General features: G+C 33.7%; 1 protein-coding gene across 11 annotated transcripts in view; it reads left to right on the forward strand.

Annotated features, from left to right (window-relative positions):
- The window catches only part of Raskol (Ras GTPase-activating protein raskol), a 281,119-nt gene that overhangs the window by 159,274 nt on the left and 99,313 nt on the right, over positions 1-22,532 (forward strand). For 2 of the 11 annotated variants that reach the window (XM_083099968.1, XM_083099970.1), the window contains exons 1-2: positions 6,891-7,269; positions 12,914-13,049. The exons of the other annotated variants lie outside the window; for them this stretch is intronic. The gene's annotated coding sequence lies outside the window, so the exon portion shown is untranslated. Of the gene's footprint in view, positions 1-6,890; positions 7,270-12,913; positions 13,050-22,532 lie in introns of those variants that run through there. 11 annotated transcript variants of the gene reach the window in all.

The raw sequence follows: 22,532 nt of genomic DNA on the forward strand, positions 1-22,532 counted from the left end.
TCTTAAAATTTCAAGTTTTATAAAAAAAGCTTGCTAGAATTTAAATCTAGAGATGATACTTTTCATCGAACTGACATAGAAAAAATTTTTGTAGAGAAATTCAAAGAAGGAAGATTATTAAAAAAACGGTTTGATGCAAAGGAAGATATTATCCTGTTTTGATGGAAATTTTCATTATTACAATAATCGACTTAAAAATTAGCGTTATATCATCAGTTGATATGACGCGAATTGTTTCCAGCAGCGTGTGAGAATGTTGCATATAGTTCCAATCATGTACCGGAACCGGAAGGACAATGTTGCGAGATAAACAGCCACCTAGCAGGTGGTCTTCTCTCAGCTCCTTTGAGAGCTGTGCCGCTTTCTCGCCGTTGTTTTCATTGAGCAGTGTCATTTTTTTACCTCTTCATCAGCATGCAAAGAAAGGTTCGGCTTCTCGTCTTCCGGCATTATTCTTCGCAGGTTTGCAGCGAAAATTCTTTGTTAAATTGACACATTTTAAGATTACATTATTCTACAATTTAACGATGTGTCACTTAACTTTTATCGTCAATAATGAAAATTAATAGACACTTTTGTCTGTTTATTTTCATTATTAATGATGAAAATTAAATGACACATTACTAAATTGTAGAATAATGTAATCTTAAAATATGTCAGTTAAAAGTTAAGAATTTTGTCTGTTAATTTTCATTAATGATACACTATATTGAAATGAGGGCATCATGTTATGTTTGTGCTATTATTGATTTGGATGCATCGAAATTTTATTTCGAAACAAAACTGCATTTACCTATGAATGGTAACGAAAAGATGTATCAATTTTATTTATTTATTTATTTATTTTAATTATTTATTTATTATTTACATATATTTTAATTATTAATTTTAATTATTCATTTATTTTACGTTATCACACTTAAACAACGCATGTATTATCGATATCGAGAAGTTACAAAATTGTATCATTACAGTTCCATAGTTTCTTCAATGATTTTCTCATAGTATTATTTTACTCGTCTAATATTTCACGAAATAGGTCGTGTGGCGAATTTCCACAACGCGTTATATTTCATGTATAACTTCTCTTTGCACAAGAATTAGTTTTCTGGCAAACAGCCCGGGGAAATGCGGGCACGATTTCATTGATATAAGTTTTGGAACTAGACTTTAATTTCGTTTCTCTCTTCCATTTTATATAGGAAGTGCTCCGTTTGCCAATATTATATATCATACGATAATATATATTTAAAAAATAATTTTAATTAATTTTAAAAACTTGCTAAAAATACATATTTATTAATTTGTAAATGTAATAAATTTGTCAAGTTTTAAACCTGACTGTCAAGTATTTTACAAGTACCGTTAGTTTCTAAAAAATTCCCGTTAATCGTGGAAATTAGTTTAGAAGTCGGTGTGTCAGATCTGCAAGATCCTGACACAGATCATGAAGCAGTACTACTTGAGAAGAGAAAAGACAAAAGTGTCTTCCCCAAATGTGACCTTAATCCAGATAATTGTCCCGTTTGTCTTCTCAGCCGGAACTTATTAAAAATACCGAGCATTCGACGTGTGTACTTTGAGCGGCGCAAAGAACTAGATTCATCAAGAACAAGAACAAATGATACAAGAAAAAACAATATAGGCGAGTTATTGATCATGCGAGAATACGTCTTGTCTTGGACGATTATTATCGCGATGCAAAAGCATTGTCAGCGCGAATTTACGATGCAACATGGCTGAATGCCAGGTTAATGCGCCAGTGTGATACGCGATTTTGCGTATGGCACGTACGTACGAGTGCCCCGAAATTGTGTATGCGTAGTGTAATATGTAATGTGTGTGCACGTGTATACATGTAGGTCATCACGCGCGGGGATTTCGGAAATCGTTATGCTCCGCGGGGTGTCGTGCATATTTCATCGCGCAGCCATTAGAGGCAATCCACGTGCTTCTTGCGGGAATTTCGTCCGGTCGGAAAGGTCCGCGTATTCTCCGAGGAATTTATCTTGCCGGTGATACGGAAAAGCCCTCGGCCCCGCAAACTATTAATCGCACGTATGATAGAACGACCTGGAAATACTGATCGATATCTCGCTCCCTTCGCGCAATTTTTACCTCTATTAATGGTGTGTACAAAGTATGGTCATAAATCGCGTGTGTTCTGGTAAAATGTCATAAGATCGGTGTCGGAGATAAAGAACCATGCGATACGCGAGGTACAGGTATTTGTTAGCAGCGTTGTGTGCGAATCTTGCAAAAATAATACAACAAATTATATAAACTTTTTATTTGAGTAACATTTATTTAATTTCTTTTTTATTTTGTTTCGCATATAATTGAAAAACTTGACATTATATTTTATGTTTCTTTCCTTTAAAAAATATCCTTAATATTAAAATATTAAATGTGAAATGAGGGAAGGTAACTTTGTCGATGGCAGCGGGCTCACTGTTGGAAGAGCGCTTCATTTGAAAAAAAAAGGGAAAAAAAATTTTCCCAGGTCAAAGTAATAAGGTATTATAACAACGGCGGATCGTAAAATTTCTAGAAAATATTATCCTTCAGCAAAAAGTAGAACGTTGATTAAATAATTTTAATTGGCCTTTTCTAAAGTACTTTATTTTTCATTATCTTCGTCGCAAACTCGAATATTTACGCAGAAATAAAAAGTAAAACCGTGTTAAATTTATATATGTTTCTTGTTAATTTTAAATGTTCTTAATATATAATACACAGACAATTTTCATACAACTTAGGCCAAATAAACAAATGACATTTATAATATAATGACATTGTTTTTTTAAATATTACTTGCGTACAATAATGAATATACGACTATTCTACAGTATTTGAAATTCTTCTACAACGTGGAACATAAACGTAGATATTTTTCCCAACAAAGGTAAAAAGAGCGAAAGCTGCGTAAAATACACATAAGAAGATGCGATTCTTTCGAGACTTTCTTTGTCGTATCTCATGTCAAACGCTTATAATATGAAAGACGTTTCGCAGAAAACTCTTTCTAAGCGAGAAACATGCATTTCATATGAGCAAATGCGAGTCGGTAGCGTCACGTTGCAAACGTATTTTCGTGTTTGGAGTGCCATTATCGCTTGCTGCATTACGACGATAAAGAGATTGGAAAAGCAATCTTCGGAAATTGGCAAAGTTACGCGAATGGGGATTCTTTCACTCCCGACTTCATTTATCAAGGAGTATCGCAACAGTTCGAGGAGAGCGAACTCTGCTCCATTTACGGGCCGATCTCTCGCCTTCAAATTACACGAAAGTTTAAAAGAACGAAGATTATTAATTAATAGGATCCTTCACATGTCGTGTTCCAGTTGAATTAATTGGGAGAGAAATGATCTTTGAACTAATTTTTCTTGTATATCTCTCATCCAATTATTTTTTTCTATACAAACATATTTCGTCTAATTTCATGTCGATTTCTAATATTTATACTCATAAGGAATTTTTAATAAATAGTTGCAGGTATATTAAAATTATATTAATTTAGATACAATATCGAAGGAGATAATTCTTGAAGATGTTTGTTGAAAATTAAAAACAACTGCAACGTCTCTTTAAATTTCACAAAAGCTGAAAATGAAACTGACAGCGGAAAATTGCGAAAATTTCAACGAACTAGGCAGATGATTTTTACATATCGAGAGAAGATTATCTAAGATAGCGAAAATTCTTGCTTGAGATGATCTCCGAGCTTTTCATACATCCAACAACGGGAGTCTTTGCGTCGCACTCGACGACGCAGCATCCGTAGCGCTAAAAATAATTCGTTCTGTAACCGTGGCACCGGTTCGCTCACGTGTTTGCCGATGCGGTTCTGCTTCACATCGTGAACGAAGAGACGCGCGAAAGACGAGAAAAAGAAGCAGCGTAAGTAATACGGGGAACGTGAAGTCGGTTGGTAGGTAAAGTGCACGCTGCTCCGATCGAATACGGGTTCGTTGATAAACAACGTTCCCTCGCTTAAGCCGGTGAGCATCGTGAAACATTCGTTGCTTTAAAATAATAAGTATAAAATACGTGCTTTTTTTATAATTTACATATATAACTACACATTTTAAGAATTGTGAAATTTGAAAATTATTGAAATAAAGTTAGGAAAACATTTTTAATATGAAAATTTATTCATTGAATATAAAATATTTGTTACATTTTTTAATTAAGAAAGAAAGAGAGTAAGAGAAAATTCATGATTTTCCTGCATCTTTTGTTTCCGATTTGTAAATTAAATTTAACAACATATCAATTTTTCCCACAAGAATGTAAATTTATATATCAAATCTTTCATTTAAAATTATTTCTCTCATAATTCTGTTAAAATTCTAAATCAGGTAAATTATCTAATTTTCGGTTGTTATGAAATGCAGAGTTTTAATAAAAATAAATAATAGAAAATAAATCTCGCTTTCTCTTCTTTCATATTTTTTATAGTGCAGAAGGAATTATTTGTCTCTTTGATACGAATTTAACAGAGTTGGAATTAAAAGCGGTGATATCTGTTGCGCACGGTGGAAATTTTCGACATACAGGTGCACTCGCGGTCGAAAGCAACGATAAGCGACGCTCCGATATAATCGTAATCATATCATGCACGCAGCTGCTGCCCGCATACATGCGCGAGAAATTGGCTGTGTCGAGAATGGAGAAATTGTCGCGATCACTATCGGCCGATTCTAGAGATTGGCTAAAGTGGCTCGGTTAAAGGTCAACCTAGCAACACCGGTCGAAAGGGTGCACGGTGTGAAAAAGCGAGGAGAGAAATTGTGTCGGAAATAAATCAGATTTTCTCCTTCGATGCAAATGGCATGCTGTTCTCGATGCATTTTAATTGACGCGTCGCTGCTGTCACGCTATGAAGCGAACGAAGTGCTCGCTCATTTATGCTGAACGAGGATCGAAAATTGAGATTGACGACGCGTTCGCCTATCGCGAGAATATATTTCACTTTTACTTTACAAAAATTCATCATTTCGTGGTGAAATAAAATAAAATATATGCAAATTTTCATTAAATATTATATAAATATAATATAAATATTACATAAATATTAAATATTATATAAATATTAAATATTATATAAATATTACATAAATATTAAATATTATATAAATATTATATACTGTCCTACCCCATAAAAAGCATCAATTAATAGTGCGTTACAAATTTATTTCAAATTTGTTTACATCTTCTCTACTTTTGGCCATATCGTTATCAGTAGCTACGAGTAGAACGTTGTAATCAAGCATATCATTTTTGTGTACGTCGTCTAACGACATTGAGCCGCTTTCGCCGTCGTTAGCGTATCTCGAAATTCGTTTCGGTAGAAACCGGTTGTGCTTCTCCATCACGTCGGTTGGCTTGCACTTTCGCACGATGCCACCTTCTCTGCCGTCAGTGAAATTACACCGATCAGACCTATACGTTGCTGATGTAGGCTCCTCGCTGTGCGCAGATCGTACACAAAGATACGATAAAGAAGATTAATTCTAAAGAAATGCATGGCATATAAATAAATTTTATAAAAGATACGTCGAATTTATACATGTAGCGGTCATAAATAACGACCATTGTTTATTATTTTTCCTCGAAAATATAGCTAATTACATTACACATACATTTTATATAAATAAGAAACACTATCACGAATTATAATTAGCTATTTCATCACTTTTTCTAATAAATAATTTGCCTAATAATTAATAATCTAATAATTTTGTCGAATTTTAGGTAATAGAAAAATTAAATATAATGATCACATTCTCGGTAATTTTGTACTTTACACGATCGCATAATTGTCGCGAGGGAAGTTGACTCATGCACTTGTCATATGTAATTTATATTTTTATGTGAACATCTTATGGGACATCTCAGAACTCCAGTTAAGAAGGAGGACACGTGTCAATGAAACTATATCGTCAGAAAGTTTCTTCTATTTCTATTTCTCCAATATCATTTTTCAGTCTGTTCCTTTTCTTCAATCTGTATCTCATGCTGTTTATTCTCTTCTCTCTCTCCATTGATATTGTCCTCGTATTTCTCGCCAGACAACTTGGCACGTACTAGTTTCATGTGTTCCAGAAGTTTGAAGTCTTCTTAAATGGCAGTTTATATAGATCATACAGTCTTTCCACTCGTGAAATTGTATTTGGATACACATGATATTTATATACACTCGAGTGTATTTGTATCTTAATACGTGAATATAATTGATTATAATTTTCTCTTACTTGATGAATATAATATTATATAATTATTTTAATTCCGACAATTTAATTATGTATCAATTACGTATCGTCAAATTTTTTGCTATTTGAAACATTAAAATAATTTTATAACGTCATAAATTTTATGTAACGCATAGTTTTATTTATTTCTCGAAGAAAAAAATTTTAGAAATTTTGTTTCTTATTTTCTTTAATAAATATTGAAACATTTACAATTTTTTGTCGGCATTAAAATAATTAAAAACAAGCATTTTTTATTTCGTTGATGTAAGCTATAAATTTATTTTTAACTGTTCAAAAATAAAATACACAAACACATAAAATAATAGTTTAAAGAAATATTATTAAATACACAATGTATATACGTAGTTGAGAGGGCATTTTATTACGTTTCAATAAATATCGTTATCATTTTTCTATCTTATTCAGTCGATCAATCCAAGTTTCTTATACAAAATCTTATTTTGACGTCAACTATTGGAACGCTTTAGGAATCAGCTGATCCGTTCTGTCAAGAAACATCGCTCTCGCGCGCGACGCAGCACCGTGACTGTAGCCGCCAGTGAGGCGCGCGTGCGCATGCGTGCCTCATCTCCCCACCCCTCTCTTCTACATTCGCGCGGGACCTGCCGCAGAAACAGCGCAGTCCGGTCCCGATGTTCCCACGCGGCGGTACAATGATCTCGAGTGTGCTCGAGTCGTGTTTTCGTTATCGTTGTTAACCGAAATGGACTGATCTTTTTGACGCGATCCGCGTGTGCATCGACGAAGCATCTTTTCCGATGTTCGCGTTTCGAAACGGCGGCCATCGCTTCCGTTATCCGAGTTTATAAGGATTCGTACCGAGGAGGATCTTGTGCGCGCGTAACAGACGATTTTGTGTTCATGTAAGCGTTTTGTGCGTAATTAAGCTGACATGCGTGCGATTCAGTGACACTTCGTATCCCAGAGACGTGATGTCGACTGGAATTTGTAAACAACCAGTTGTATCGTGGACCTGATCATCGTAATCGTAAGTATTGCGTTTTATCTGAATGTAGTCCGAAGAGACAACTTCAAGCTGAGACAAGTTCAATGTATACGGGAAGAAGGAATAGAATTTAATTATTCATTTATTCTCTGAGTTTTTACTATTAATTTAATAGAAAATATGCGTGCTTTTATAAGAGAATATTTATTTATTTATATTTTCCTTATATTTTATTCTAACGTGATCTAACCTAACTTTTTATCTGTTCAATTATGTCTTTTGATTAATCTATCTTATTGTATATTCTCTTTGTCTCTGATAACATTATCTTTTTATTCCTTATTTCCTATACATTGAAATATTTCATCGTCTCAGTTTTATTAATATATTGTTGGTGCAGTTTGGAGCTTACTTTTCAATCACAGTAATTTCTCATTATTTACATATCTCTTATATATATTTTATCGCAAAATATTTCGTGTCTCGGTTTTTTTTGTCAAAATATCACTGATCAGAGCACGTAGGCAAAATGACATTCGCCTGAGGCTCTCCCTAGATACGCAAAAAAGGGAGAAGAGAGAGAGAGAGAGAGAGAGACATTGCAGATAGTCGCGCTTCGAGATTAGACCGATTAGGTTTCGCATTCGGCAGAGAATCCTCTCGATTCTGCTCAGCTTGCTCGCCGCAGCTGTCAGTGAAAAAGTAATGATATACTTTGTGCAGGGAGGAGTGGTGCGGGTGCTTCGTTGCAAATTTTTTTGACAGTCTCGCGTGCGACGAGTCCCTACAGGGTGACCGAAATAAATCCGAGCTCTATCAAATTTAGAGATATCTATAAATGGAAAGGGGGACCGGTTCAAATTTCTTTATCTCTCCATTGTTCGCCATCATTTCGAAGCAATCGGCGTCATAATTCCCCGGACGCATAATGGAGATGCGTATTTTCGTAAAATTATTGCGTGTCGGAAATCGAGAGGCAATTGCGGGATCGACACGGTGTTCGATAACTAGACAGCAATTTAGCTCGCGGGATCCCTCGGGTATTGGGGGAAGGGGGAGGGGGCGAACGATCTCGTGCACCGTAAATGAGCGACTTGACTTTTTTTTTTGTTTCGAACCCGATCCTTCCACCGACCGTCCGATCGGAACGGCTGTCTTTTGTGTCGGTGTCTGAAAACCTGTTATTCTCCCTATCGCGACTTCCACTCTTGGCGTCCCTTCCTGTATTTGGTCATCTGACGTGAGCGTCAACCCTTTGCGTCTGCGCCACGATATTGTGTCATACGAAGAAAGAGTGTTGTCGAAACAACATAATTACGCATCGTCCGTGATGCTCACTGACTTAGATTGAACTTTGTTCGAATATATACTTGACGCTTATAATCGTTTATAACGTATTGTTTTAATAGAATATAAGATAGAAAAGATAAGACAGAAAAGATAAGATGGGAAAGATTAACTTAAAATTTATCAAATTTTGTGACGATTTTGAGACGACCTGTATTAAAATAATTGTTATATATTGCATTATATTATATCAATCTTCGCCTAGTATTCTTTGATAAACAGTCATTAATCAACAATTAATGCATTTATAAATTATCCTGTTACACATATATAAATAACGTTATAAACGTAAATAATGATTAACGAGTTATAATTTTACATATATACATATATTACATGATCTATCATATTACATTTATATCTGATCTGTGTATAATTGCGTTTAATAATTAGCAATTATTGCTCGCACCCGTAATAATTTAGGAAGAATGGAGAAATGAGGAAAGTGAAATATAAGAGAACTTATACATAACTTTGCGTATTATTATTACATACTGCGCGTCACGCGGTAGATAAATTACAGATATTAGAGTACTTGTTTTATAGCCGTTTCACACACACACACATTATCGTAAAAGACATAACAATAACTGACCACACCTAAACGACCCTGACAATGCACCACTCGACAATGCTCCGTCTAGAGAATTCTGTCTACGCAAAGTGTGATGATGTACACTCCCACACACACACTCCTTTCTCTATTATCTAACGCCAGGCTTTCTTTACTTCCACGGAAATTTTCTAAAAGAAATTTTCTTTCACGTCATCTTATAAAATGTACTCCCTCGGGTGAAAATATATTGCGGAGAAAATATTATTAAAAAGAAAATAGTTTCTTACAGCTTAAATACACAAATTAATATTTTATTTTAATTAAATAAAATATTAATTTATTAAATAATACAATTTTTATTACAGTAAATTTTAGCAGATATCTATGTAACAATTTTTTTTTCATTATATCGCGTAAAATAAATTTCCTAAATTTTCTAAAACAAATATATAACGTGTCTGATTACATTAAATTTCAATGAGCTTTCATATCGTATTTTTTTAAATAATAATAATAATTAATTTAGTTAAATTATTGGATAATGAAAGCTGATAAGACAAGCAACTTCTTCTCACAATTATTCTTTTTATTAGCTAGCTAATATTGCTAGCATTATAATTCGATTGTACAGAAATATACTTTTACACTGGGAGTTATTTTAAAATTTGACGTCTCGGAAAGTTTGATTATAAGTAAAGATATTTTTAATTGGTTAAAAAAGAGAGGAATTAATTTTTAATCGTTCTTGATTAAAGAATATCCACAAGGTTTTACCACAAATTCGCACTTGTTTATAATGAGATGTTTATCAGCTTATCCTTCAAAATGCTCATTTGATTCAAGAAGACAGTTTGATTCAAGAGGACGGTTATGTTGTTACACGTGCGCCTTGTGGTTTTTTCGATGGTATACTTTCGAGCTTAATGGTAGGCCAGCGATTAATCATTGAATCGTGTTATTTTATCTAGCGATCTTTTTTTAACCTCGTTGATAGAATCATGTGTGCGTCGCGACGCAAAAGAGGAATTTGACACTCAAAAAAAAATAGAGCTACCTAAAAAATAGTCGATGAACTTGGACGCAAATAGCATTCATAAAAAGTAAACAAAGCGATCGGTTTATTCTAGATCAATTAATTCTCTCTAGTAGAAATAAAAGCAGTGTATCGACAATAAAATTAAAGAATTTTTTTATTAAATTTGGTGCACAAAATTTCAGAAAATTTTTATTTGATTGCATAAGTTATTAATTTTTATTAATTTATTAAATAATATTTTTACAAAATGCATAATTGATTAAGAGTTTTTGAAAAGTCGCGATATAGGAACTGCTTTCATGAAAGCTAATAATCAAGTTTGATATTGATCTGTCGAGCATGAAAGCATCGTTACTCGGCCAGATGAATCATGATTACGAGCGTAACGTCATTCTTGTTGTCAAACGTCTCAGGGGATTGATTACAGTATGAAGTTCGCGGAATTGTTTCATACTTCGTCAAGCGTAGGTGAACACGTTAGCGCAATACACTCTTGCATATGCTATTAAGTAAAGTATGCCAGAGCTCCTCCTATGGCGACACAAAGCATTTCCCAGAAAATTCCAGTTCGAATTAAAAATTTTTTTCTTGTAATTTTTTCTTTTCGGAAAATACTCTTTAGTTTCTCTCTCTTCTCTTTTGTAAAAAAGATTGAATTATTTCATTAAACGTTAAATTTTTATACCTCATGTCTTTATTATATAAATAGTATTTTCATAATTAAATTAATTTATTTTGATAATTAATCGTAGCATATCGGTCGTATTATTTATTTTGTGATACGAATGTTTCCAGATATTTTCATTACAAGCTTTAATAATAATTTCATTATTTTTCTTTACAAAGTATTATTACTCGATAATAAACGCGCGGGGCATATTTATTCAATTTGCTTCGACGAGCAATAAATGTAATTAAATCATTGCACAGGTCACGCCGCGGGATGTATAAATTGTATCACCAATGATACGAGTTCATTTCGTCGGCGAATCGCCGATAGCGGGCAATTTTTCGTTTGACGTAAAAACCACCACCCCATTCGATAATTAAACAAACGTTTCAAAAATGATACGCTTCCACCGGAAAGGAAGGAGCGCACATGTCACGGCACGCTTGACAGGGTCCGTGCCCGTTAACGAAAGTTAATAGCCCGGAGGCCATTGAATCCTCAGTTACATCGAATTATCCTATTAAACCACTCCGCTCTTCGAATTCATTCTCCATCGCTTTTCTTTTTTCTTTTTCCCCCGCAATCGCTGGATTGACGGAATTATCGCGATCGTTGCGTCTCATCGAAGTCGATTCAGCGAAACATCATCTCCATTCAACGTCAGCTCTCGCCCTTTTATCGCGGCGAAATGGATTTATTTGACAGCGCCCTTATTGACAGCCGTGAAAAAAAAATGTAACGCGATCCTGAAGCCGATCCGTTATCGTACGTTCCTGCACCTGGCGCGCGATTTTTCTCCGTCACTTTGCTCTTTCTCTCCTTTCTCTTTCCCTGAAAAAGGGCAAAATAGATTCAAAGCGTCACTATTTTTATAATTTCTTTTTTCATTAAAAATAGAAATTAATAATGTATCGATCGCGTCGTATCTTTGTTCTTTTCTTGTTAAGGAGTATAGTTTCAATTTTTAATCTTAGTTTTAATTTTTAATTTTATTTAAAAGATGGAGTGAAGTTTGAGGGATTTTTTCGCGCAAGAGTGGGATAAAAGTTTATAATTTGTAAAATCTGTTTTGCATATGAATACTTTTCATATTTGAAGTGCACTTTTTTCTGCACCGGGTCTTCCATTTTTCAGTCATAAAAATCGTCCTTCTCGTTTATTCTCTTGCAATTCGTCCAACGATATCGTTGCTGTTTGCACAGACGGCAGGTGCGAGCCTCTCGATGATAAAATTCGAGTCACGTTCCGGTAAATGCTCTTAGCGATTCCTTCACGTGTATTTCGCTCTTCGAGGATTGAGGATATCGGGCCTTATCAAAATGGCCCCGTTAAAGATTACGCCGCGAGGAAATATTCGGTAACGTCAAAAGAGGCGGAGGACCGAGATAAGTCGCGCGCCAAAGAGCTGTTTCTCTCTCTCCTTTTTTGCGGCACGTTCAACGTGACACCAGATAACGACGGACGAAACCGGACGCCGCGTACGGTGCCTATGTCGCTTGTCCTAATCGCCGAGAGCATCGCCTTTAGTCAAGAAAAATTTGCATTGTATGCGTGAGAAATAAATTATCCATTCGGTGAATAATAGAAATCGATTATATTAGATAGGAGGGAGAGAGAAATTTATAATAGGAATTTATATAAACTAGATTCCTTCGAAAGCGATATCTTATCATGTTCCCTTCGCTACTTTCTCAAAAATCTCGCAAATGAGTAATAATAATAATAATAATAAAGAATAAATATAATAAAAAAATAAAATCATAAAAATAAATAAAAAGTGACAAAACCCAACTGTATTTCTGATAATGATTTGAAAATTTTTATTTCGGAGGGCAAAAATGATATCACGTGCTCTCTTTTTATCTCTCCTCGCACGTGTACTGATTGTGAGGATAGAGTATCGCTTTGAGTCTCCCGACTGCACCGACATATCTATGATGCTGAGCTCGATGATCGTAAGCTTTCTTTTGTCGAGCGAGCGAGCTCGTCGAGGGGGCGTCCTTCGGACTGCATGTAACGCATGTATCAAAATTAACTCCGCGTACACGATCCTCATCACGTGGCATGCCCCATTCAGAGCATCAACGTCTTTGTGCACGCGAGAAGCTTCTCAGACGCGAGTGTGGCCACGTGTACGTTCGCCAGTGAAGCATCGCCGATGAGAATTAAGGGATTCTTTGGACATTCGTGATTCAAGTTTGTACTGGAAGGAGGTGAGTGAACAATTTTCAGAATTATTGGCAAACGTTCTCCGATTGATAGGACGCGTTCTCTCTTCACAAGGCATGCGTTCAGAAAGAGGGCGAGATATTAATCTCGCAACGAAGAAATATTGTTGGATAAATCATTATTTTATTGAAATTTGAAGAGAATATTTTTCTATCACATTCATTCATTTTAAAATGACGTGTTTTCTGTGTTTAAAAATTATTACAAATCATAAAAAGATAATCTCTGCTTTATCAATGAAACTCTCTCTGTCTCACATATTTAATTTTTACATATTAAATTTTTTAACAAGATGTATAAATTTATGTGATTATTAAAATATTAAAATATAAATAATTTGTATAAATTAAATTAATTGAGAATAATTTAAAATTAAACACATGCAAGAGGAATTATCGCACTTTAATATATTATAAGAGACATTTTTGAAACATTTTATTTTTGCCTGCATAATTATTCGCGCATCACGGATAATTTTAGCAGCTATCCCGAATAGCAAAAAGGATTTTACGCCGTAACTGGAATTTGGATAATGCTCCGGTCTAACGGGTGAAGAGATGACGCGTGCGTTAACTATAATGACACAGTTAATTGTTAATGGCTCTATCCACGGAACCCATGATCCACTTACCCGGTTAAAACTTGCTCTCGCATTATCGTCCTGACGAGCCTGGCCAATTACGCGCAAGTCGTTAACCGCGCTATCGCGTTAGCATGTGTAATCGCGAATCCGGAAATTGCATCTCTGCAGGTGCTACATGTCAGTGACGGTGACGACGATGACGACGATGATAAATGAAAAAAAGCGTGCTCGTAACAATTATTCGCGCGAGCACGCGAAATATTGCCGCGTCGATCACTCGTTGTTTCCACGTGGCTATTGTGGACGTTCGTATTTTTGTTCGAGGCTTGTGTAATTGATTATATCCCCAATTAATGCAGATAACGAGGCACAGAAAATAAAATGTAAAATTAAAATATACATTCGAGATCTGTGGAATCGAGGCTCGTGATTGGCGCTCGTGATGGTAGATGAAAAGCAGGTCGAGAAAAAGTTAGAACACTCTGGAAATTCATGTTTTGCATAAAATTACAAAATATTATAAAACCTATCAATTTTTCATTAGTTCCACTTTTGGATACCGGTGCATTATTCATGAATCATAATATCATGTCGAAAATTACGCCCTACATGCAATGCATAGAATGCATTTGCTCGCGTTTGTGGCTGTTTTTGTTCCATCTATTTTAACAGGAAAATAAAAACTACAACCGCAATGTACACATTCAACAGATAGCATCGTCGTTTTACTGTCGCGTTTCCTGTTAAGTGTAGATTTTATTTACGATTATTGTTTGCCTACGCCGACAAAATGATGATAAAACGCACATAAATGACAAAAAACTTTACAACAAAAAGACCTGCGGTTGTAAATGACAAGATACAATCAGATCCTATAATAATTTTGTGTTAATTTTTTTTCGATAATGATGGGCATTTTTTATACTATTTTATTGGAATTTTTATACCTAAATATCATAAAATAACAAAAATACATCAAATATTATTTTGCTAAGAAATTATTTATTAAATAATAAATGTATGATGTATGGGGATAAAAGAGAATATTATTTACGTATTGAAGAAAATAGTAAATTAAAATAGTCGCGTAGTTTTAAGGATTACTTTAGAAAAAGAGAGAGAGAGATAGGGAGAAAAAAGGTACAAAATGTCGCATTTAATAACTTGGACGCTCGTTCTACGTTGTTAGCTACTTGGCAATCTCGTATTCGCGAGATTTCAACGACCATATAATATATTTTTAGTTGCAATGAATTTACATGAGCAAGTAATACCATCGCGTCGAGTACTTTCGTGCGAAAACATGGAGAAAGAACACGAGGGAGGCTTTAAAGCGCTCCTGTTTCGCAAAAGTACTCGATTTAAGCAGCTTACGAATGTCGCATTCCCCCTCTGGCAACCGAATTGTAAATTTTCATATACATACTATCTACATATACAAAATTCTCGCTAATTTAATGCTGTAACTTCGAAACATAATTTTTTTTCCGAATGTTGAAAACGAAAAGAACTTAAAAAAACGTACAACTGGGATATTATACTTATTATATTTTCGAGAGTCATGTTTTTATTTTATTTAAAAATTTAAAATCTGAACAGAAAATTCTAGTTTTCGTCTTTCTTTTGTCTTTACTTTAAAAAGTTTGTTCTATACACGCCAAATTCACTTTCGAAACTTTACGCGATCGCAGACGAAACTTGTCGTCTAATTGAGTAACCGACAATTAGTAGACTCATTGAAATTGAGTTGAAGTCGAATCTAGTAGCGCATTGGGAACAAATGGCCCAATAAGCGAATGAGAATGCTTTACTCGGGGAGAACATTGTAACTTTGTGACAATGCGCTTTTGTTCGCTTAGAAGAAGTTATTCATCGTCAATTATATGTTACGTACAGTCATTTATTTGTTTACATGCAAATTTATAAAAATAATTAAATTTAAAAAAAGATCTTTACAAACATCCTTGAAAATCAGAAAATAAAATAAGAAGATAAAAAAGACAAGGAAAATTTTTGTACTCTTTATCGTTTGAATTATTTACAATTTTCCAGCGGTTTTCCTCGTATGCATAAAATATTCTTATCGCGTTACAGTTACATGTCCACCGTGCGCTTTTTCATGCTTGCATCTGATATTTCCCGTCGTATTTTTCCTTCATCGTAAGAGTACGTCGACAGTTATAAACTCTTTTAGCCGGAATATCCATTGGAAAGAACCTCGTAGTTTTTCTTCGTCGTGAATTCGAGCACTTTTCTACGACATGCGTGCGTTTATCTTGTAGAAAGTTTATCTTGTTCTAGGATCGTTTTCGCGAATAGTTGCATGGTACGAATATATGCATGTGTGATTTTTTTAAATTTTTACACAGAAAAAAGAAGGCACAGCACGAATGATCGATCGATAGCGGTTCCGCACTATTCTCGTCCGGGACGAAGTACTTTTAATATAAAAGATAAAGCGCTGTTAGGAGAGAGAGATCGTTACATGCAACGTCCGACAAAGGGGCATCGTATGGGTCCTTTGACGTATGCATTTTTTTCGCGTCTTTTTTACATGCACAGAATATAGTCGCGCGAATTATCTTACACAGGGATTTTTAAAAGAGGAAACTTTAGTTTACTTCAAACTAGAATAAATCTGATACATTAATATAGGAGAATTAATTTTTCTTAATAATTTTAATAATTATATATGTGCATAATTATATATTTAATATATATATTTATGTACATAATTATATATATATATATATATATATATATTTTTTTTTATTATATAATAGAAACTCTAAATAGTGCTCGTTTTATAATATTCTAGAATCGATAAACTTAATTATTAAAATATTTTGTGCATTTGCATAGGACAAAATATTTAATACGAAATTACAATACAAAATTTAATACAAAATTGTATAAATATTTGAATGAGAAACATTTAATTTTTTAAAACCGAGAAAAAAAAGAGAGAATTATTTTAAATATGCTACGATGACACATAAAATATGCAAAATTATTATAAACATTTTTTCATACGAACATGTTTCGGGTTAACAATTTTATATGAAATAGAGTAAAAAAGATGAAATGAAGCGGCAAGATGCGACGAAGCAGCAAAATATCGCAACACAGGAAGCACCGTATCGGGCGGGCAGGTAGCCACATCGTAATTTCCGGTGTGGATAACGTCTAAACAAAAGGGATCCTTCCGTTCATGTCGACGATACCGTTTTTATAGATATCATTTTTACGGTACATTAGAAACCAGAGTTCCTTTTAGTACACGAATCTCTTTTTACCGAGTAGAGTACAATTTAATTTTTTCTTTTATTATTAGAAAGTTATAAAATATTTATTATTAGAAAGTTTATAACTCTTTAATATAATTAAAAGTTCCAACGCGCGCGCGAGTAAAATGAATTAATAGGAAATCTATAATCTTCGTTATGCTTTCCCTGAGAAAGCTTTGTTTCTCTTCATTGCCAGATATCGAATACATGTCATTATCAACCCTCGTGCTGCCAATTGGAGTAGAAATGTGTCGTCAACGGAAGCAGTATTTTTGCAGAGAAGGGAGGAGGAAGGGGAGGACTTCATCGCGGTTTTATTTAACGCAGCACAATTTTATTAATAGGACGTGCAAATATAGCTTTCAAAAGACATGCGACAAGGTTAATTTAATCAAATCAAATCCATTTATTATTTCTACTCGCGAAATTAACTTGTTAAATGTTATATATTTTATTATTTTATATAAAATTAAATATTCTAATAATTAAAATTATATTTAGTGAAACATTAAGTGAAATTTAGTTAATAAAAGATATGATTTTTTTTTACGTATTACGCGTAACAATATTGAGCTAAGGAAAATAATAATTTTACATGTATATATAAAGTTAGATAAATGAAAAAGTTAGTTATTCTTTTATGAAAATTTACTCACATTTCCGGTTGGAAAGAATAGAAGGATGACGTCATTTAATATTCATGATCTATTTCTATTGCTGTTTTATATAACTTTTTGCCGCATAACTTTATTATTCACGACTTTATTAAACTAACTTTATTATGCCACGATTCTTTCGTAGACGATTTTCTTTTTATCTTCGCGAAAAATTTTCACGCCTTAGAATCTTTTACTCGACAGAGATGGCCCAATTCGATGGTTAACTCTCGGCGATCCGTCTTTGTTCCTCGATTTTCCGCTCTTCTCGTCTTGGCGGATAGTGCCGACAAATGGAAATGAATGGAAATGAATGCGAGAAAGACGGGGAGGGAAGAGGAAGAGCTTTGTACACGTCGCACGTAAATGCGGGGGTGGTGGCGCACCAAAGTTCTTGGGTTTCGCAAGTTCTTCGAGCGTTACGACTATAAGTTTGTCTCTATCTCGCGCGCTGTCTTTCGTCTTTCTTATTCGACGACACCATTTTTTCTTCGCATCTTGTGAGACGCACATATAGCACGTATCTATAATACTTACCTACCCATGCATCGTGGTGCATTTTGCGGAAACGGGTCAACTTAACGGATTCGTTGAATTCGTCGCGTCGCAATTTTTACGGGTGAACTTTCTGAGAAGGATCGAATTACTCGTATCTCGTGTGTATGTTGATTTCAAACTTTCTCGTAAAAATAGAAGCGCAAAAAAGTAGTGTCGATACGCTAGCTTACATGTTTATCTTGCTGTAAATTAAATCGGCAATTAATTAAAAACGTGCCGCGATGCGAGTCGCCGTAAAGTAAATAGAAGTGTGTTAAGGTCGAAAGAAAGCTTTCTTTTTTGGTTATAAATTCATATTTGTATCTTTTATTTTATCAGTTTCATCAAATGATAATTAAATAGACTGTAATAAGCGAGAAGATTAACCAGCGTAAAAAAAATAAATAATTAGAAAATTTGTAATTCAATCTTGTAAAACAGTAAATGTGGCGTTTTATCTCTCGTTACGCTTTTGACAGCTAGACAAAAGAGTAAGTGACGTCAACACCGTTTTAAATTACTTTGACGTGATGAGATAATTAGAAGATTAAGTTACTCATTCGCGCTTATATGAACTCATGAATTCTCATGAGTTTCCCTTGGCTGACCTACGCTTTAACATAATAATAAATTCTACTCGGGGATTATGACTGATTCGATCTACATTCGAAAGCATTTCCGATTTTTCGAGATTTTTTACTCATCACCTATTTTTAACTTACGCGTAAAATTATCGAGATATCTACCTTCGATAAGTTCGAGAGACGATGAGTGTTTTTATCTTTTTTTTATCCTAATAATTTGAATAATCTTTAAGAAAATATTTTCTTACCTATTCATGCTTTTTAAGAAATGAAGAAGCTGTTTATCTTTTAACACTGATAAGATTTAATTAAATATTTAGTTATATATTTTTTGAGAGATGTAAAAAATATACACATATAATTGATTGTTGATTATTATTAGTCGTTGTTTATAGAGATTTTGCGTTGCTAAGACTTTATATTTTGTTTCACGTATTTAACTATCTGGAACTGATAAAGTGTGTCAAATGATAAATGGCTACGAATGTCTAACAAAGTTTATAGAAAATGATGTAATGTCGTCTCCAAACGCGGGAGATTGGTAAATACGGTAGGAAAGACAGCGGAAGTTACAAACTTACTTACAGACGTACAATGTTGTTTATCATCTACTGTGACGGGGGATTAACTTCCGCAATAACAACGTTTGTTGAAGTTTTCAGGAAGTTGAAGTGTTTAGTCCCGGGGCAAGCGCCCACGGATGCTCTTTCACATTTAATCTCGGCTATAAACTTGGTGCACAAGTATATAAGACTGATAATTATTTAAAACAAAATAATGTTATTCTTTAAATATGAAATTTATCATTAAAAATATATTAATTATATTATTTAATCTAAATATTATATCTTAGACGATATAATTTTATATCTTTTCTTTTAAAGAGTATTTTATTTTATTATATATTAATATTTTATTTTATTTATTAATGTGTTTTCCACTTTTTATGCTCTTTACGAAATTATTTTTCCTGCGCAGTAAAATTGAGCATTAATATTTTATTATTAATATTTTATTTTATTATTTTATTTTATTCATTAATATATTTTTATTGCAACAAAATTATTTTTTCTCCCCGTTATAATGTCATAGGTGAACGTAAAATGACATTTATTTTATTTAATTACTCATAACATAAATTCTCTGTTTACTAGTCGACTTGCACTTTACAACGTAAAATATCGGATCTCACTTTCTCTGCATCCTTCTTTTGTTTGACCGCAATGTAATAATGCATGCTACGTGATCGAGCCCGCACGACTGAGATTTTATGTACGACAATGAGCTAGGCTAGGTCACTGAACTTTTACTGCTATTATCTTTTCGATTCACGACCCCGATAATCTTTGAAACATCAAAATGTGCCTTGTATTTTGTATGATGAACACAAGATAGAACATTACAATAAAATATATACAGAACACTTAGTTTATTTAAATATATAATCGATAATATTTAAGTTAGATAACATTAACACCTTTTTAATAGAATAAATTTCATATCTACAGAATAATTTTATATCTATAAAAAACTTATTTTATTGTAAACAATGATGTCTTTATATATGTTTATGTGCATTTATGTTGCTTGTGATTTAAATATATTCACAGATGGGCTTAAAAGAAATATAATGAGAATATTAGGAATTGTAATATGAAAGATATTTTTATTTTTATGTCTAAAGATGTTCAAGAAAAATATATAAAAATATTTAAACGATAGGAGAATTTTTTTCTTGTTTTCAAACTTTTATATAAATATTACAAAGTTTCTGCAAGAGAGATTACATTCGAGTCAACCTTTTAGGTTTTTACTGAAGAAAGTTCTCCTTATATATAGCTTAATAGAGGAGAGCGTGGCGAATATGTGCAATAAATCCAATTGCGCGAACATAAAAGGCGGCAAGTGCAGGCGGTTCATTAACCAAATATGTACAGCGAATGAGTTTCGTGAGCGAAAACCGTCCGATATCATCGAACTTTGTTACACATCTTTCTTAATCTCATCTCGAGCACACGAGTTTGCCGACACTTTACTTTCTATTACCGATTATATATCTGCTAATATCTTTCGCATTATGAAACTGTAGCGTACGATTCTTATACAACCGGACATCAATTATTAGTATCTGATAAGAAAAAGGAATTCTTTTTCCCGGATATAACAGTGTTTTAATTATTTATTACGCATCTTTCTTAATTCCGATGCGAGCATATGATTTTGACATTTTATTAATTTTTTCCGGCTGTATCGGCTAACATTTTTCGCGTTATGAAACTGTAGCGCACGATTCTTATGCAATTGGACACTAATTATTAGCATCTGATAAGAGAAAGAAATTTTTTCCGGATATAACAATGTTTTTTAATTAATAAAAATAATGGAAATTTGTTCTTAAATGATCATATATTTATAACTTGAAAATTATTAATTTATTATTTGTAAGCATGCAATGGTAACTATTTTTATTGGGAGAATTTTTATAGAATTAGGTCAAAATCACTACTGTCATTGGGATATGGCGCTCTTATTATGTAATTTAGGAAGAGCCCTTTTTGCTTTTATAGCGCAATAGCTTTGTTCTCTGCAAAATTGGCGAGTGGAGACGGAATTTCTGAAAACGTTTCTTCCCACGCAGGGGGATTTATGGCAGAAACTTTTCTCTTTGCCAGAGAAAATATCTTATGCGATGTTTCCCTTACACGTCGCCGCTATATAAGCTCGTAAATCCGCCGAACGGTGCTCGTAGAGGAACATAAATCGCGATCGTAATTTTTCAAAGGCGGGAAAAAGCCTCTTGGCCCTTATTCGGTCAACGATAAGTTCGGTTACAGGGACGCGGTAAATCACGCTCGCGGCCGAGTTTTCACCGGAAGTGTATATCGGAGCATTCGGTGAGATTACGTAAAAGAATTCGCTTCGCGGCAAGCCATGTCAAAATGATCCGATCACCGTTAGTTATATCACGGCGAGAAGGAATGTATCGGTGAAACGTTCCTTTCGTGCGAGGAGCGGAAGGGAGGTAGACCGCGAATAAATTCCTTCCAGATGTAGCGAATCGCGTATATTTCTTTATCGTTGTAAATTTTAGATTCCTCGGTATTGCTCTCGGCAAAATTATCTGCTTTGAATCTTCGCGATTTTTTATATTCTTTAATTATATCATCTTGTTTTTATGACAGTTTGTGAAGTGATGAATATAAAATTGTTGAATTAATTAAAGTAAAGTTTAAAAGAATTATATGACACGCGATCATATGATTCTTTTCTGCTAGATAATTTATTTACTTCTCTTACTTTAATATTTATTTTTAATTATTTATTTTTTAATTATTTATTAATTATTTATTTAATTATTTATTTTTTTATATAACAGATTAATAAATGATTCTTACGTCAAGTATTATGATATGAGTTTATTTTGAATTGATTTACATAAATGTCTTATGATATATTTTTAGTCTAGAATATATGGAAAATTATTATACATTCGCATGGATGCCCATGGAAACGACGGCTCGAGTTTTATTGCCTTGTCTGCGCCAGCAATCTGCGACAATTCTCACATGGCGAAGTTTTACCGATGTAGCAAACGCGAGTTGAATCCACGCGGACATTGTACAATAGCGAAGTGCATTTCGAGAAACTGTTCCGGTCATAAATTGTGATTACTTTGGGGAGGATAGCATTTCCCACGACGTGGCCTTCCGTTATCGGAAGAATCCCGGAAAAATTGTCGGAATTTTTCTGCCTCTTGTGCCCTACGTATGATTGAAGAGAAGACATCGATGAAATATATTATTCCGTGAAAAGTTTTACT

Source organism: Camponotus vicinus, unplaced genomic scaffold (genome assembly GCF_025532165.1).
Source record: "Camponotus vicinus isolate PSW18456_S1 unplaced genomic scaffold, iyCamVici1.0 SCAF_5, whole genome shotgun sequence".
NCBI lineage: Eukaryota > Metazoa > Arthropoda > Insecta > Hymenoptera > Formicidae > Camponotus > Camponotus vicinus.